This window comes from Canis lupus, chromosome X (genome assembly GCF_048164855.1).
Source record: "Canis lupus baileyi chromosome X, mCanLup2.hap1, whole genome shotgun sequence".
NCBI lineage: Eukaryota > Metazoa > Chordata > Mammalia > Carnivora > Canidae > Canis > Canis lupus.
In genome coordinates, this window is record NC_132876.1 from 38881292 (window position 1) to 38901037 (window position 19746).

The 19746-nt window shown below is 40.2% G+C and overlaps 1 protein-coding gene and 1 pseudogene across 5 annotated transcripts in view; both read right to left on the reverse strand.

Moving 5' to 3' along the window:
- The window catches only part of RTL4 (retrotransposon Gag like 4), a 494612-nt gene that overhangs the window by 407807 nt on the left and 67059 nt on the right, over nt 1–19746 (reverse strand). The gene's annotated exons all lie outside the window — the stretch shown is intronic.
- LOC140628387 (26S proteasome regulatory subunit 4 pseudogene) lies at nt 922–2360 on the reverse strand (annotated as a pseudogene).

A 19746-nucleotide genomic window follows, 5' to 3' on the forward strand; every position in this document is an offset into this window, starting at 1 on the left:
TGGTGAATAATCTTCTTAATGTATTGTTGGATCCTATTGGCTAGTATCTTGTTGAGAATTTTTTGCATCTGTGTTCATCAGGGATATTGGTCTATAATTCTCCTTTTTGGTGGGGTTTTTGTCTGGTCTTGGAATTAAGGTGATGCTGGCCTCAAAAAACGAGTTTGGAAGTATTCCATCCCTTTCTATCCTTCGGAATAGCTTTGGTAGAATAGGAATTGTTTCTTCTTTAAATTTTGATAGAATTCTCCTGGGAAGCCATCTGGCCCTGGACTTTTGTGTCTTGGGAGGTTTTTGATGACTGCTTCAATTTCCTCCCTGGTTACTGGCCTGTTCAAGTTTTCTATTTCTTCCTGTTCCAGTTTGCTAATTTCTGGTTTTCCAGAAATGCATCCATTTCTTCTGGTTGCCTAACTTATTGGCATATAGCTGCTCATATACATTTTTAAAATCGTTTGTATTTCCTTGGTATTGGTTGTGATCTCTCCTCTTTCATTCATGATTTTATTGAGTTGCCTTTTTTCTTTTAACTAAGGCTGGGTAATGGTTTATCTATCTTATTAATTCTTTCAAAGAACCAACTCCTGGTTTTCTTGATCTGTTCTACAGTTCTTCTAGTCTCCATTTCATTGAGTTCTGCTCGAATTTTTATTATCTCTCTTCTTCTGCTTGGTGTAGGTTTTACTTCTTCTTTCTCCAATTCCTTTAGGTGCAAGGTTAGCTTGTGTATTTGAGTTTTTTTTTCCAATTTTTTGAGGGAGGCTTGTATTGCGATGTATTTCCCTCTCAGGACGGCTTTTGCTGTATCCTAAAGATTTTCTTTTTTCTTTTTTCTTTTTTTTTTTTGAGGGGGAGCCCGCTTTATTGGGGACAGACCACTGCACATGACCCATAGAGAAAGGCAGGCTAGGGGGTGTCCTACGCATCAGGCGCAAAAAGGTACACGGGAGGTTTTGCTAAGAAAGATCAACTGGAACATGGTTTCCTCCGGGGGCATCCCCCACCTCCTCCCTCGGAGGGGTCAGGACATGCCCAACCATCTCCTTGAAGGTAGCTCTGGTCCGCTAGAGATACAGTCCCTCGGGGATGCCCTCTTGTTTTTTTTATAAAGAACATTTTCTTTAGATTTCTTGAAATCTTCATTTGTTACTTTCATCCGACGTTCTCTCAAGGCCATCAGACCTGCCTCTGTGCAGATGGCCTTGATGTCAGCACCAGAGAGGTCATCCTTAGCCATGATCATCGGCCAGTGCCATCCTGCTTGTGTGGATCTGAAAGATGCGCTTCTTAATCTTTTCATCAGGCAGGGGGAACTCAATCTTCCTGTCAATGCGGCCTGGTCTGATAAGTGCTAGATCCAAGGTTTCTATCTGGTTTGTGGCCATGATGACCTTCACATCACCCCTTGAATCAAATCCATCCAACTGGTTCAACAGTTCCAACATTGTTCATTGAATTTCCCTCTCCCCACCAGAATTTGAGTTGTATCTTTTTGTTCCAATGGCATCAATTTCATCAATAAACACGATGGATGGTGCATGTTCTTCTGCAACTCGAAACAATTCCCGAACGAGTTTGGGCCTGTTGCCTAGGTACTTTTGAATAAGTTCAGAGCCAACCACTCTCAAGAAAGTGGCTGAGGTTTGGTTTGCTACTGCTTTGGCTAATAAGGTTTTACCTGTGACGGGCGGACCATAGAGAATGACCTCCTTTGGGGTCATAATGTTCAGGATGAGTGAGAGGAAGCTCCACGGATTCCTTAGTTTCCTGGAGTTGGTTGTCCAACATCCCGATATCAGCATAGGCTTCGTGGGGGGCCTTTTCTACCTTCATTACTGTGACCAAGGGATCCGTGTCATCCATGAGTACCTCTATGACAGCATGCACCTTGTGGTTGAGCAGGACGGAGCAGCCTGGTTCCAGCAGATCCTTCTCTACAAAGGAAAGAATGCTGACATAGTGTTCTGAACCCACAGATGTAGACACGATGGCATGATTGTCATCAATGATTTCTTCCAAGGCTCCTACTGACATTGGGGTCCCCCTCAGATCATCCACCTTAGATCTTTCCTCCTCTTGCTTTTCTTCTAAAGGCTTCATTTGTTCCTTATTTCTAATTAATTCTTCCTCTGAGAAGATAGTATTTAATTCTCTCTAACTTCAATAATTATAACCAGCATTGAGTGTGAGGTGTCACCAGTGGAAGCTTGCTCACAGCATCTGGTCCCTTTGTTTTCTTCTTTGTCCCCACTCTGGTTGGTATGGGAGGTTCATATTTCTTTTGCTTGTCCTTGTCATCCTTCTTGCCACCTCCAGGGACATGACCACCACTCTGACTTTGACCCATCTTGCTTCAGCCGCTCAAAACCCCCAAAGATTTTCAACAGTTGTATCTTCATTACCATTAGTTTCTATGAATCTTTTTAATTTTTCTCTAATTTCCTGGTTGACCCATTCATCTTTTTGTAGGATGATCTTTAACCGACACATGTTTGAGTTACTTCCAAATTTCTTCTTCTGATTGTGTCTAGTTTCAAAGCACTGTGGTCTGAAAACATGCAGGAGACAATCCCAATCTTTTGGTATCAGTTGAGACCTGATTTGTGACCCAGTATGTGATCTATTCTGGAGAAAGTGCACTTGAGAAGAATGTGTATTCAGTTGCGTTCGGATGGAAAGTTCTGTAAATATCTGTGAAACCCATCTGGTCCACTTTGTCAATTAAAGCCCTTGTTTCTTTGGTGATATTGTGTTTAGAAGATCTGTCATTTGCATAAAGCTCCATGTTGAAGTCTCCTACTATTAGTTTATTATTATCTAAGTATGTCTATACTTTGGCTATTAATTGATTGATATATTTGGCAGCTCCCACAATAGGGGCATAAATACTCATGATTGTTAGGTCTTCTTGTTGGATAGACCCTTTAAGTATGAGACAGTGCTCCTCTTCATCATTTACTACAGTCTTTGAGATAAACTTTAATTTATCTGATATGAGGATTGCTACCCCAAGCTTTCTTTTGAGGACCATTGGAATGGTAAGTGGTTCTCTAACCTTTCATTTTCAGGCTGGAGGTGTCCTTAGATCTAAAATAAGTCTCTTGTAGACAGCAAATAGGTGGGTCTTGCTTTTTTATCTAGTCCAAAACCCTGCATCTCTTGATGGGATCATTTAGCATGTTTATGTTCAGAGTAACTATTGAAAGATATGAATTTAGTGTCATCTTAATACCTATTCAGTCTCTGTTTTTGTGGGTTATTTCTTTGAGCGTCCTCTTCTTTTACAGAGTCCCCCTTAATATTTCTTGCAGAGTTGTTTTAATGGTGACATATTCTTTCAGTGTCTGCCTATCTTGGAAGTTTTTTATCTCTCCTTCTATTCTGAATGAGAGCCTTGCTGGATAAAGTATTCTTGCCTGCATGTTCTTCTCATTTAGGACCCTGAATATATCCTGCCAGCCCTTTCTGGCCTGCCAGGTGTCTGTGGAGAGGTCTGCTGTTAATCTCATATTTCTCCCCATATAAGTTAGGGATCTCTTGTCTCTTGCTGCTTTAAGTATTTTCTCCTTATCTTTGATTTGTAATTTTCACTATTAAATGTCAAGGTGTTGAATGGCTTTTACTGATTTGAAGGAGAGAACCTCTCTATCTCCTGGATCTGAATGCCTGTTCCCCCTCCCCCCCCAAATTAGGGAAGTTCTCAGTTATGATTTGTTCAAATATGCTTTCTGGTGCGCCGGCCATCTCGGCACCCTCTGGATCCTCAATTATACCTAGATTCTTCCTTCTGAGGCAATTGTTTATTTCCTTAACCTTTTCGCATGGTCTTTCAATTGTTTTTCTCTTTCCTCAGCTTCCTTCCTTGCCATCAACTTGTATTCTATGTCACTCACTCTTTCTTCCACTTCATTAACCCTCGTCATTAGGACCTCCAGTTTGGATTGTGTATCATTTAATTGATTTTTAATTTAGGCCTGATTAGATCTAAATTCTGCAGTCATGAAGTCTCTTAAATCCTTTATGTTTTTTTTCCAGAGCCACCAGGAGTTTTATAATTGTGCTTCTGAATTGGCTTTCTGATATCGAATTGTAATCCAGATTGTGTAACTCTGTGGCAGAGAGTACTGTTTCTGATTCTTTCTTTTGTAGTGAGTTCTTCCTTCTAGTCATGTTGCTCAGTGCAGAGTGGCTGTATTGGTTACCTGAGTGATGAATATCAACCACGATCTAAGTAAATTTCACCCTAGATTATTCTGACGAGGTCGAAGACCAGAAAATAAAAACGAAAATCAGAGCGAAATAAAACAAAGCCACTAAAGTGAAAAACAAATTTTAAAACATAGTAGTAGGGAGGCAGAGCAAGATGGTGGAAGAGAATGGTCCTCAAGTCACCTGTCCCCACCAAATTACCTAGATAACCTTCAAATCATCCTGAAAACGTACGAATTCGGCTTGAGATTTAAAGAGAGAACAGCTGGAATACTACAGTGAGAAGAATTCACGCTTCTATCACGCTTCTGCCGGGGGAGGGGAGAAATAAAGAAACAAAAGGCATCCAAGGGGGAGGCGACCCGCGAGGAGCCGGGCTAAGGCAATGTGGAGTGCCCCCAGGACAGGAGAGCCCCAGGAAAGCCCGTCCAGGAGGAGCAGGGGCTTCACCAATCTTCCCAGGTGGAAAGGCGCTCGCAGGGTGTTGAAGCAGGATCCCAGGAGGGGCGGGGATGCCCTCAGGCTCTCTGGGACACTAACAGAGCACCTGTGCCCTGGGGAGAGCACGCCACACCCTGCGGCCGAGCTCCCTAAAGGGCTGCAGTACGTGCCCGGCTGTACCCGGGAGCAGCTCGGAGGCGGCTCACGTGGCAGCTCCACGGGGAGGGGGCTGCAAGGCCAAGAGCAGGATTCCAACAGTGCAGGCCCGGGAGCACAGGGAGCCGGGGACACAGCCCAGGATCCGGCCTCCCCCTGGGACAGGCAGAGGCCGGGAGGGCCACAGGACAGCAAGGACACTCCAGCCTACCATCGGCCCTGAGCTGAGCAGATCAGCGGCCCCCACCCCTGGAGCATCCAGGCCCCTGTGGATTGAGACCTCTGTAGTTACTACAGAAGCAGACTCCAGCTGCTAGTGTTGTTGTTCCCCCTGGGGCCTCACAGTATAAACAACCCACACTGAGCCTCACAGTGGCCTTGCAGGATAAACAGGTTAAACAACTCTCACTGAGCCCTGCACCAGGGTGGGGCTAAGCAGCTCCCCCAAGTGCTAACACCTGAAAATCAGCACAGCAGGCCCTCCCCCAGAAGACCAGCTAGACTTACAGGGGAAAAGCAAATTATTGACCAAGCAGCACTGGAAAGTTCCAGGGGAAGTCGTGGGATTTACAGTATACAGATTCAGAGGATACTCCCCCTTGTTTTTTGTTTTCGGTTTTTTGATTTCTGTTCGCTTCCCCACCTTTTTTCTTCTCTTCTCTTTTTTTTCCTTCTTCTTTTTTTCTTTTTTCTTTTTCTTTTTCTTTTCTTCTTTCTCGTCTCTCTTTTTCTCCTTTTCCCAATACAACTTGTTTTTGGCCACTCTGCACTGAGCAAAATGACTAGAAGGAAAACCTTACCTCAAAAGAAAGAATCAGAAACAGTCCTCTCTCCCACAGAGTTACAAAATTTGGATTACAACTCAATGTCAGAAAGCCAATTCAGAAGCACTATTATACAGCTACTGGTGGCTCTAGAAAAAATCATAAAGGACTCAAGAGACTTCATGACTGCAGAATTTAGATCTAATGAGGCAGAAATTAAAAATCAATTAAATGTGATGCAATCCAAACTAGAGGTCCTAACGACGAGGGTTAACAAGGTAGAAGAATGAGTGAGTGACATAGAAGACAAGTTGATGGCAAAGAGGGAAACTGAAGAAAAAAAGAGAGAAACAATTAAAAGATCATGAGGATAGATTAAGGGAAATAAATGACAGCCTGAGGAAGAAAAATCTGTTTAATTGGGGTACCCGAGGGTGCTGAAAGGGACAGAGGTCCAGAATATGTATTTGAACAAATCATAGCTGAAAACTTTCCTAATCTGGGAAGGGAAACAGGCATTCAGATCCAGTAAATAGAGAGATCCCCCCTAAAATCAATAAAAACCACTCAACAAGTCGATATTTAATAGTGAAGCTTGCAAATTCCAAAGATAAAGAGAAGATCCTTAAAGCAGCAAGAGAAAAGAAATCACTAAGTTTTATGGAGAGAAATATTAGATTAACAGCAGGCCTCTCCACAGAGACCTGGCAGGCCAGAAAGGGCTGGCAGGATATATTCAGGGTCCTAAATGAGAAGTACATGCAGCCAAGAATACTATATCCAGCAAGGTCTCATTCAGAATAGGAGAGATAAAGAGCTTCCAAGATAGGCAGACACTGAAAGAATATGTGACCACCAAACCAGCTCTGCAAGAAATTTTAATCCGGTTTCTTAAAATTCCTCTTTAAGAGGAAGTCCAATGGAACAATCCACAAAAACAGAGACTGAATAGGTATCATGATGACACTAAACTCATATCTTTCAATAGTAACTCTGAACGTGAATGGGCTTAATGACCCCATCAAAAGGCGCAGGGTTTCAGACTGGATAAAAAAGCAGGACCCATCTATTTGCTGCCTACAAGAGACTCACTTTACACAGAAGGACACCTACAGCCTGAAAATAAAAGGTTGGAGAACCATTTACCATTCACATGGTCCTCAAAAGAAAGCAGGGGTAGCCATCCTTATATCAGATAAACTAAAGTTTATCTGGAAGACGTTAGTAAGAGATGAAGAGGGACCCTATATCATGCTTAAAGGATCTATCCAACAAGAGGACTTAACAATCCTCAATATATATGCCCCGAATGTGGGAGCTGCCAAATATTTAAATCAATTAAAAACCAAAGTTAAGACATGCTTAGATAATAATACATTTATACTTGGTGACTTCAATACAGCGCTTTCTACAATTGATCAGTATTCTAAGCACAACATCCCCAAAGAAGCAAGACCTTTAAATGATACTCTAGACCAGATGGATGTCACAGATATCTACAGAACTTTACATCCAAACTCAACTGAATACACATTCTTCTCAAGTGCACATGGAACTTTCTCCAGAATAGACCACATACTGGGTCACAAATCAGGTCTTAACCGATACCAAAAGATTGGGATCGACCCCTGCATATTCTCAGACCATAATGCTTTGAAATTAGAAATAAATCACAAGAAGAAGTTTGGAAGGATTTCAAACACGTGGAGGTTAAGGACCATCCTGTTCAAAGATGAAAGGGTCAACAAGGAAATTAATGAAGAATTAAAAAGTTTCATGCAAACTAATGAGAATGAAGATACAACCATTCAAAATCTTTGGGATGCAGCCTAAGCAGTCCTGAGGGGGAAATACATCGCAATACAAGCAGCCATCCAAAAACTGGAGAAACACAAATACAAAAGCTAACCTTACACCTAAAGGAGCTAGAGAAAAAACAGCAAATAGATCCTACAAGCAGCAGAAGAAGATAGTTAATAAAGATTCGAGCAGAACTCAATGAAATAGAGACCAGAAGAACTGTGGAACAGAACAACAAAACCAGGAGTTGGTTCTTTGAAAGAATTAATAAGATAGATAAACCATTAGCCAGCCTTATTAAAAAGAAGAGAGAGAAGACTCAAATTAATAAAACCATGAATGAGAAAGGAGAGATCACTACCAACACCAAGGAAATACGAACGATTTTAAAAACATTATGAACAGCTATATGCCAATAAATTAGGCAATCTAGAAGAAATGGACTCATTCCTGGAAAGCCACAAACTACCAAAACTGGAACAGGAAGAAATAGAAAACCTGAACAGGCCAATAACCAGGGAGGAAATTGAAGCAGTCATCAAAAACCTCCCAAGACACAAAAGTCCAGGGCCAGATGGCTTCCCTGGGGAATTCTATCAAACGTTTAAAGAAGAAACCATACCTATTCTAGTAAAGCTGTTCAGAAAGATAGAAAGAGATGGAGTACTTCCAAATTCATTCTATGAGGCCAGCATCACCTTAGTTGCAAAACCAGACAAAGAACCAACCAAAAAGGAGAATTATAGACCAATATCCCTGATGAGCACAGATGCAAAAATTCTCAGTAAGATACTAGCCAATAGGATATAACAATACGTTAAGAAGATCATTCACCATGACCAAGTAGGATTTATCCCCGGGACGCAACACTGGTTCAACACTCGTAAAACAATCAATGTGTTTCATCACATCATCAAGAGAAAAAACAAGAACAATATGATTCTCTCAATAGATGCAGAGAAAGCAATTGACAAAATACAGCATCCATTCCTGATCAAAACTCTTCAGAGTGTAGGGATAGAGGGAACATTCCTCAACATCTTAAAAGCCATCTACGAAAAGCCCACAGTAATTATAATTCTCAATGGGGAAGCACTGGGAGCCTTCCCCTAAGATCAAGAACAAGACAGGGATGTCCACTCTCACCACTGCTGTTCAACATAGTACTGCAAGTCCTAGCCTCAGCAATCAGACAACAAAAAGAAATAAAAGTCATTCAAATTGTCAAAGAAGAAGTCAAACCCTCCCTCTTCGCAGATGACATGATACTCTACATGGAAAACCCAAAAGACTCCACCCCAAGATTTCTAGAACTCATACGGCAATTTGGCAGTGTGGCAGGATACAAAATCAATGCCAGAAGTCAGTGGCATTCCTATACACTAACAATGAGGCTGAAGAAAGAGAAATTAAAGAGTCAATCCCATTTACAATGGCACCCAAAAGCATAAGATACCTAGGAATAAACCTAAGCAAAGAGGTAAAGGATCTATACCCTAAAAACTACAGAACATTTCTGAAAGAAATTGAGGAAGACACAAAGAGATGGAAAAATATTCCATGCTCATGGATTGGAAGAATTAATATTGTGAAAATGTTAATGTTACCCAGGGCAATTTACACGTTTATTGCAATCCCTATCAAAATACCATGGACTTTTTTCAGAGAGTTGGGACAAATTATTTTAAGATTTGTGTGGAATCAGAAAAGACCCCAAATAGCCAGGGGAATTTTAAAAAAGAAAACCATAGCTGGGGGCATCACAATGCCAGATTTCAGGTTGTACTACAACACTGTGGTCATCAAGACAGTGTGGTACTGGCACAAAAACAGACACATAGATCAATGGAACAGAAGAGAGAACCCAGAAATGGGCCCTCAACAATATGGTCAACTAATATTTGACAAAGCAGGAAAGACTATCCACTGGAAAAAAGACAGTCTCTTCAATAAATGGTGCTGGGAAAAGTGGACATCCACATGCAGAAGAATGAAACTAGACCACTCTCTTGTACCATACACAAAGATAAACTCAAAATGGATGAAAGATCTAAATGTGAGACAAGATTGCATCAAAATCCTAGAGGAGAACACAGGAAAACACCCTTTTTGAACTTGGCCACAGCAACTTCTTGCAAGATACATCCATGAAGGCAAGAGAAACAAAAGCAAAAATGAACTATTGGGACTTCATCAAGATAAGAAGCTTTTGCACAGCAAAAGATACAATCAACAAAACTAAAAGACAACCTACAGAATGGGAGAAGATATTTGCCAATGACGTATCAGATAAAGGGCTAGTACCCAAGATCTATAAAGAACCTATTAAACTCAACAGCAAAGAAACAAACAATCCAATCATGAAATGGGCAAAAGACATGAAGAGAAATCTCACAGAGGAAGACATAGACATGGCCAAGAAGCACATGAGAAAATGCTCCACATCACTGGCCATCAGGGAAATACAAATCAAAACCACAATGAGATACCACCTCACACCAGTGAGAATGGGGAAAATTAACAAGGCAGGAAACAATAAATGTTGGAGAGGATGTGGAGAAAGGGGAACCCTCCTGCACTGTTGATGGGAATGTGAACTGGTTCAGCCACTCTGGAAAACTATGTGGAGGATCTTCAAAGAGTTAAAAATAGATCTGCCCTACGACCCAGCTATTGCTCTGCTGGGGATTTACCCCAAAGATACAATGAAACACCGGGATACCTGTATCCCAATGTTTATAGCAGCAATGTCCACAATAGCCAACCTGTGGAAGGAGCCTCAGTGTCCATCGAAAGATGAATGGATAAAGAAGATGTGGTTTATGTATACAATGGAATATTACTCACCCATTAGAAACGACAAATACCCATCATTTGCTTCATTGTGGATGGAACTGGAGGTTATTATGCTGAGTGAAATAAGTCAATCGGAGAAGGACAAACATACATGGTCTCATTCATTTGGGGAGTATAAAACATTGTGAAAGGGAATAAAGGGGAAAGGAGAAAAAAAATGAGTGGGAATATCAGAAAGGGAGACAGAACATGAGGGACTCCTAACTCTGGGAGATGAACTAGGAGGCATGGAAAGGGAGGTGTGGGGGCTGGGAGTGACTGGGTGTCGGGCACTGAGGGGGGCACTTGACGGGATGAGCACTGGGTGTTATTCTATATGGTGGCAAATTGAACACCAATAAAAAATAAATTTATATATATATAAAAAGAAACAATAAAACATAGTAGTAAAAAATAAAAGTCCAAGAATCCAAAGAAAAAGGAAAAAAAGAAAAAAGGTTAAAAGTAGAGAAAAAAGCAAAAGTGAAAAGAAAAAATAAAAAAGTTAAAATTGAAGAAAAAAATGGGCAGTACTGGGAGATGGTAGTTGTGAAAAAGTTGTAGCAGAGGTAGAATGTAATCTACCTTAGGGGTCCTAGAGGGTGATTCTCTTGGTTCTGAGTATATTAAGTTCTGTATGTTAGAAGATGCTCAGTCCCAAATTTATATAAACCAGCAATACTTGTAAAGAGCCCTAACATTGACCACCAAAACATAAACGAGATAAAAGAGGGCGCAGAATGGGAATGATGAGAGAATCTCACAGAATGAACTAGCATAGTATACCACTTGGTTCTGGGTGCATGCTGTTCATGTTTTAGAAGGTATTAACTCCGCCATTGTAGAACAATATGAGGCAGAGATAACAAAAAACCATATCTCGTATATCTCCCAAAATAAAATTGAATATGTTGGAATCCAGAAGTGGAAAATATATCTTGCTAGAAGTGAAAACCCTTCTCTCTGTAGCATTCTGGCTGTTCTCTCTTTAAATCTCAGGTCGAATTCATAGATATTCATGATGATTTGAAAGTTATCTAGGTAATTTGGTGGGACCAGGTGAGTTGAGGACCCCTACTCTACTGCCATCTTGCCCTGCCATCCAGTCCTGTTTTTGACTACCATACTTTGATATTCTGTTACTAGATACATAATATTAAGGATTATTATGTGTTTTGGGAGAATTGAGCCCTTTATTACTATGTAATATCCCTCTTTTTCTCCAATAGTTTTCCTTGCTTTGATGTTTGTGCTGAAATTAATATAACTACTCACTTTTGATTAGTATTAGTGTAGTATATCTCTCTCCATTTACTTTTTTAAAACATAAGATATAAAACTATAAAAATTTTATTTATTTATTTTTAAAATTATTCATTTAAAGTCAATTTAGTTAACATATACTGTATTATTAGTTTCAGGGGTAGAGTTTAGTGATTCGTCAGTTGCATATAACACCCAGTACTCATTACATCAGGTGTACATCTTAATGCCCATCACCCAGTTATCCTTTCTCCCCATCCCAACACCCTTCTAGCAACCCTCAGCTTGTTTAATGGAGTTCAGTGTCTCTTATGGTTTGTTTCCCTTTCTATTTCTGTCTTATTTTGTTTTTCTGTCCATTCCTCTATGTTCATCTGTTTTGTTTCTTAAATTCCACATATGAATGAAATCATATGATATTTGTCTTTCTCTGACTGACTTATTTCGCTTAGTATAATACCCTCTAGTTCATACAAATGGCCAACAGACACATGAAAAAATGTTCAACATCACTTGGCATTCAGGAAATACAAATCAAAACCACAGTGAGATCCCACCTCACACCTGTCACAATGGCTAAAATGCACAATTCAGGAAACAACAGATATTGGTGAGGATGGGGAAAAAGTGGAACTCTCTTACACTCTTGGTGGGAATGCAAACTGGTGCAGCCTTTCTGGAAAACAGTATGGAGGGAGGTTCCTCAAAATGTTAAAAACAGAGCTATCCTATGACCCACCCATTGCACTACTAGGTATTTATCGAAAGAATACAAGTATATTGATTTGAAGGGGCGCATGCACCCCAATGTTTATAGCAGTGTTGTCTACAATAGCCAAAACATGGAAAGAGCCTAGATGTCAATCAGAAGATGACTGGATAAAGAAGATGTGGTATATATTTATGTATATATAATGAAATATTACTCAGCCATCAAAAAGAATGAAATTTTGCCATTTGCAACAACATAGATGGAACTAGAAGGTATTGTGCCAAGTGAAATAAGTCAGCCACTTACTTTCAATCTATATGTCTTTATATTTAAAGTGTTTTTTTTTTTGTAGACAACATATAGCTGGGTGTTTTTTTTTAATCCACTCTGACAATCTGCCTTCTGATTGGTGCATTTAGACTACTGGCATTCAAAATGATTATTGATATAGATCAATTTATATCTATCATATTTATATTATTGTTTTCAATTTGTTGCCTTTGTTCTTATTTTTGTCTTTTACTCTGTCTTTTGTGATCTTAATTGAACATTTTATATGATTCTATTCTATCACCTCTCTTAACATATCTGTTATATTTATTTTATTTTTAGTATCTACATAGCTTTTGCAATATATATTTATAACTAATGCAAGTCACTTTCAGATAATTCTGTATTGCTTCACTGGTAGTGTGAACACTTTATAATAACAAAATAATCCTAATTTCTTCCTTTCTTCCCTGTATCATTGCATTCAATCATTTCATTTATATATAATCATAAATTAGCATGTATACACATACATATACACCAAATATATTCATAAGCATAAAGAAATAATTTGTTGCTATTATTTTTGAATAAATTTGTTAGATCAATTAAGAATAGAAAAATTTTTCACCTTCATTTATTCCTTCTTTAATATTATAGATTTTTAATGTATATCTATCTGAGTTTCTGACTTTCTTTTCTTTTTTTCTTTTTTTTTTTAATGATAGTCACAGAGACAGAGAGACAGGCAGAGACAGGCAGAGGGAGAAGCAGGCTCCACGCAGGGAGCCCGACATGGGACTCGATCCTGGATCTCCAGGATCGCGCCCCGGGCCAAAGGCAGGCGCCAAACCGCTGCGCCACCCAGGGATCCCTATTATTCTTTTCTCTAAAGAACTTTTTTTGTATATATTTTTGTTGGAGTTCAATTTGCCAGCATATAGTATAACACCCAGTGCTCATCCTGTCAAGTGCCCCCCTCAGTGCCCGTCACCCAGTCACTCCATCCCCCCGCCCACCTCCTCTTCCACTACCCCTTGTTCATTTCCCAGAGTTAGGAGTCTCTCATAAGAACTTCTTTTAACATGTCTTGCAAAGAAGATATACTGGCTACAAAAACCTCTCAATTGTCAGAAAAACATGTTTCTTTTACACCTTTTAAGGGTAATTTCACAGAATACAGAATCATAGGTTGCTAGGTTTATTTTCCTCCACTATTAAAATATTTCATTCTACTCTCATACTTGCATAGTTTCTGATTAAGTAGTTCTTTTTAAAGGTCTTACAAGTGATAAACTCTTTTAGTCTTCTTATATCTCAAAATGCCTTTATTTATCCCTCACTTATGAATGGTAATTTATCTATAGTACTCTAAATTGATACTTTTTTCAGAACTCTGAATGAAAATATGCCTTCTACTACATACCTACAGTCTAGAATTTATTTAGCTTTATCTTAAATGTAAATTTCTGTATTTTTATATTTCCAAGATTTCTAATTATGTGTATTTTTTATTTAATTTATGCCTGGCTTGGGGATCCCTGGGTGGCTCAGCAGTTTAGTGCCACCTTTAGCCCAGGGCCTGATCCTGGAGACCCGGGATTGAGTCCCATGTCAGGCTCCCTGCATGGAGCCTGCTTCTCCCTCTGCCTGTGTCCCTGCCTCTCTCTCTCTCCTCTGTCACTCATGAATAAATGAATAAAATCTTTAAAAAAATTTATGTCTGGCTTAGTTTTTTAATGAATGTCTTTATATATATTTGAGTATTTTAAACTAGCATATTTCAATATCATCTTCTGATTATGTTATTTCCACCTGCACTCAATTTATTTCCTGATTATTGATTTTATTGGTTACCTTCCTTAGACTTATTTTTTTTTCTCAATTTTGGAATGTTAACTTTCAGGCTCAACTTGAGCAAGATCAATCTTTCTTTTTCATCAATACTATCTAGTACATTTTTAGTTGCCTCTACTGACAACCGCCCCTGCTCTCCTCTGTAGTTCAGGACCAGGTGTCTTAGGTCCTCTATTTGATAGGATATTGGTGATATAGATATAATTGTTGTGCTAGTCAGAGATTTAGCTTAAGTTCTAGATACTAGGATATGTTTGCTTCTTCCCACTCCCTGGGTATATAGCTTTACACAAGTCATAATGCCTATGAATGAAAGCAATAGGGAGCCTGTTTTCAACCTTCTTTCAATGTAGAAAAGTTTGACCCTCAGCCTCAATGCATAAAAGACTAATATCAGCTCCTAATTCTGAGTAGCAAGTCTAGTTTTAATTCTTAATCCTCCTATTAAGCACTTTTAGTTCTTCTTTTCCAAAATAGTTGAACATCCATCTACCTCTGCTTACACCTAGACTAGGAATAAAATATACCTGTGATATTAACCTTACTTTCAGGGGTGTTTTTTTTCTTGTATTTCTGTGTAGTTTCTCATCCATGAGACTTTTACCTTATTTTGAGAACAGTTGTGTTTTCTACATCTCCTGTCTATACTTTATCCATCATGGCTGTGTGTTAGGAAAGGAAGAATTCTCCAAGCAGAACTAACCATGCCATTTTAAACAAATGACTCTTGAAGTGTTTTTCATTTGCTTTTATTTATGTTACTTAGCTTTTAAATAATTTAGCTTTTAAATAATTTAGCTTTTAAATAATTTGACCTGTAAGTCACAGGTGATATAGGAAATAAAAATGTCCTTCTAGAGTTTTTATCAGAGAAGAGGACATTGCTGTTACTCTCATCAGGAAACATTAAAGAGATTGAAAAGAAAGTCTCAAACAAGGTAGCTGAAACCACTGAGGAATTATTTCAGAATAGGCTGTAAAGGAGGAAAACAAAAAGAATAATTTTTTTGCACTGAAATCTAATGAGCAACCCAATAGCCACTTAATTTTGTAAGCACAATGTGGTGCTGAACTGCTGAAAGCATGGCCTAAAACTCCCATAGCCATCCAGACTAAGCCAAAAGATGGAATTTGGTGAAGTCTCAACTTTAAACTATAGCTATATTAACCAAATACTAATAACAGGATTACTAATTATGGTCCCTAGGGAAATGATGGCAGTGAGAATACAGAGCAAAACCTTCATAAAAGCTACTTCTCCATAGAAGCAATGAGAACACTGGCCTAAATAAATGGCAAAATCAACTTTTTCAGAACTATGGAAATTAACCACAGGCAACAATCCAATCAATGTTTGTTCAAGAAAAATGGTTGAATCTGGTAAGAGTTGTAAGTCTTGTCATATTTTACATGCTCTGCTCACAACCTCCACCCCACGGCTCCATAGTAACGTTGAATACCAACATGCCCACAATCACAGTGAGACCAAACAACCTAGTAGCTACTGGATAGGGAAAAATGGTTTCATAGCTTTGTCAAACTACTATTATCAGAATTGTCATTATTTGGCCTGTCTTGCAGTTCCATTAAACCTCATGTCATTGAGCTTGTCTTTATCTGACCTAACTCAGACACTGCTCAATGTAAACAGCCTTTTGGCTGTTTTGAAAACAGCCTTGGAGTTTTGAAAACGGTATGTGTCAATAATTTAATATTGTATCTGCGTAAGACAGCAATAAAACTTGGGGAACTAAGAAGGTGGCTTAAAAACTCAAAATAATTGGGAGCCCTGGGTAGCTCAGTCAGTTAAGCATCTGACACTTGATTTCACCTCAGATCATGATCTCAGAGTTGTGAGATCAAGCTCTGTGATCAGCACAGAATCTGTTTGAGATTCTCTTTCTCCCTCTCCTTCCGCTCTTCCCCTCTCTGCTGTCCACTCCTCTTAGGGCTGCTGCTTATAGCTGAACACTTCACAACTCAACAGGCCATTGGATACATTATTTAGTGGAACTGGGGCCTCTAGAATTGGGCAGTGTGGTGGCCCTGTAGCCCTGGGTCTTCTCAGCTCCACTCCCATCTTGTAGCCCCTTCTCTCTGGAAGGAAAGAGGAATTGGAAAATTCTGGTTATTATTTGCAAAAGATTGACTTTCAGCATCTGAGCTTTGTTGCTAAACCCTGAAGCTCAATTTACAGTTACAGTGCACTGATAGACTGAGAGGATGCATGTGTATGCACATGTCAACTGTGTGCTATTTTGGGGAGGGGTGTTTATTTTTAGTACTCCATTCTGGGGTTCTCTGATGCACCATGGCTGTGCATGGTAGCTGCTCAAATGTAGTTAGTTCTTTCAAATATAGTCAGTGCTGGAAAAAAAATGAGATGTACATAGTGGAGTTTAAAAAGTGCCAATATAGAGGGGCAGGGCAAGATGGCAGAAGAGTAGGGTCCCGAAGTCACCTCTCCCGACCAACTTACCTAGATAACTTTCAAATCATCCTTAAAACCTATGAATTCGGCCTGAGATTTAAAGAGAGAACAGCAGGAACACTACAGAGAGAAGAATTTGCACTTCTAACAAGGTAAGAAGACAATAAATAAATAAATAAATAAATAAATAAATAAATAAATAAGAATCAAGTGGGGGAGGGTCCTCTCCCACCAAGGAGCTGGGCTAAGTCCAGGCAGCAAAAGCCTCCAGGACAGGAAAGCCCAATCCCGGAGAAGCAGGAACTTTTAAAAATCCACACCAGATTCGTCGCGGAGGGAAAGGCAGTCACAGGGAACTCAGGAAGGATCCCAGGAGGGGCAGTGGAGCCCCAGGCTCCCGGGGTCACTAACAGAGGAGATGTGCCCCGGGGGAGAGCGCGCCACACACCAAGGGCGAGCCTGGTAAAGCGCTGGAGCACGTGCCCAGCAGAGCCTCAGGAGAAGCTCAGGCAGCGGCTCCGCGTGGAGGGTCTGCGTGGCCCGGGAGCCCAGGGTCCTGGGGGACACAGCCCAGGATCCTGCTCTCCCCCCGAAACAGGCCGAGGTGAAGGAGTGCATAGGACAGCAAGGACACTCCTGCTGCCAGGCGCCCCCAATCTGTGCAGATCAGCGCCCCCGGCCCCAGAGCATCGAGGCCAGTGTGGACTGGGAGACTGCAGTAGTTACTGCGGGAGCTGACTCCAGAGCTGGAGACCTGGCCACTGCCCTATTGCTGTTCCTCCTTGTGTCACCCTGTGCCTGGGAGGATTGGGGCTGCCAGGGAACAGAGGCCTCACAGGGTAAACAGCTCCCACTGAGCTGTGTACCTGCAAGGGGGAGGGGCAGCTCCTCCAGGTGTGCACACCTGAAAATCAACAGAGCAGGCCCCTCCCACAGAAGACCAGCTGGAAGTACAGGGATAGAGCAAGTTCTTGACTGAGCAGCGCTGGAAAGCTCCAGGGGAAGTCGATGGATTTACAATATATAAAACCAGAGGATACCCCTCCATCATATTTTTCTTTCCTTTTTTCTTCCTTTTTCCAGTACAACTCGTTTCTAGCCACGCTGCACTGACAAAAATGACTAGAAAGAAGAAATCCCCATGAAAGAAAGAATTGGAAACAGTACTCTCTCCCACAAAGTTACAGAATTTGGATTACAATTTGATGTCAGAAAGCCAATTCAGAAGCACAATTATGAAGCTACTGGTGGCTCTGGAAAAAAAGTATACAGGATTCAAGAGACTTCATGTCTGCAGAATATAGATCTAATCAGGCCGAAATTAAAAATCAATTAAATGAGATGTAATCCAAACTGGAGGTCCTAACGACAAGGGTTAATGAGGTAGAAGAAAGAGTGACTCACAGAAGACAAGTTGATGTCAAGGAAGGAAGCTGAGGAAAAGAGAGAAAAGCAATTAAATGACCATGAGGAAAGGTTAAGGGATATAACTGACAGCCTCAGAAGGAACACTCTACATTTAATTGGGGTTACAGAGGGCGCCAAAAGGGACAGAGGTCCAGAAAGTGTATTTGGCAAATCATAGCTGAGAACGTCCCTAATTTGGGGAGGGAAACAGGCATTCAGATCCAGGAGATAGAGAATCCCCACAAAAAATCCACAAAAACCATTCAACATCTTCACATTTAATAGTGAAACTTGCAAATTCCAAAGATAAAGAGAAAATCCTTAAAGCAGAAAGAGACAAGAGATCCCTAACTTATATGGGGAGAAATATTATTTTAACAGCAGACCTCCCACAGAGACCTGGCAGGCCAAAAAGGGCTGGCAGGATATATTCAGGGTCCTAAATGAGAAGAACATGCAGCCAAGAAAACTTTATCCAGCAAGGCACTCATTCAGAGTAGAAGGAGAGATAAAGAGCTTCCAAGATAGGCAGAAACTGAAAGGAGGGACACCTGGTTGGCTCAGTGGTTTAGCACCTGTCTTTGGCTCAGAGCGTGATCCTGGAGTCCTGGGATCGAGTCCCAGGTTGGGCTCCCTGCATGGAACCTGCTTGTCGCTCTGCCTGTGTCTCTGTCTCTGTCTCTCTCTCATATATCTGTGTCTCGCATGAATAAATAAATTATATCTTATTAAAAAAAAGAAACTGAAAGGATATGTCACCACCAAACTACCTCTGCAAGAAATATTAATGGGGACTCTGTAAAAGAAAGAGGACGCCCAAAGAAATAACCCACAAAAACAGGGACTGAATAGATATTATGATGACACTAAATTTATCTTTCAATAGTAACTCTGAACGTGAATGGGCTAAATGATCCCATCAAAAGACGCAGGGTTTCAGACTGGATAAAAAAAAAGCAAGACTCATCTATTTGCTGTCTACAAGAGACCAATTTTAGACTTAAGGACACTTCCAGTCTGAAAATGAAAGGTTGGAAAACCATTTACCATTCCAATGGTCCTCAAAAGAAAGCAGGGGTAGCAATCCTCGTATCACATAAATTAAAGTTTATCTCAAAGACTGTAGTAAGAGATGAAGAGGGACACTGTAACATACTACAAGGATCTATCCAACAAAGGACCTAACAATCATGAATATTTATGCCCCTAATGTGGGAGCTGCCAAGTATATCAATCAATTAATAACCAAAGTATAGACATACTTAGATAATAATACCCTAATAGTAGGAGACTTCAACATGGCACTTTCTGCAAATGACAGATTTTCTAAGCACAACATCACCAAAGAAACAAGAGCTTTAAATGATACACTGGACCAGATGGATTTCACAGATATTTACAGAACTTTCCTTCTGAACGCAACTGAATACACATTCTTCTCAAGTGCACATGGAACTTTCTCCAGAATAGACCACATACTGGGTCACAAATCAGGTTTCAATGATACCAACAGATTGGGATTGTCCTCTGCATGTTTTCAGACCATACAATGCTTTGAAACTAGAACTCAATCACAAGAAGAAATTTGAAAGAAACTCAAA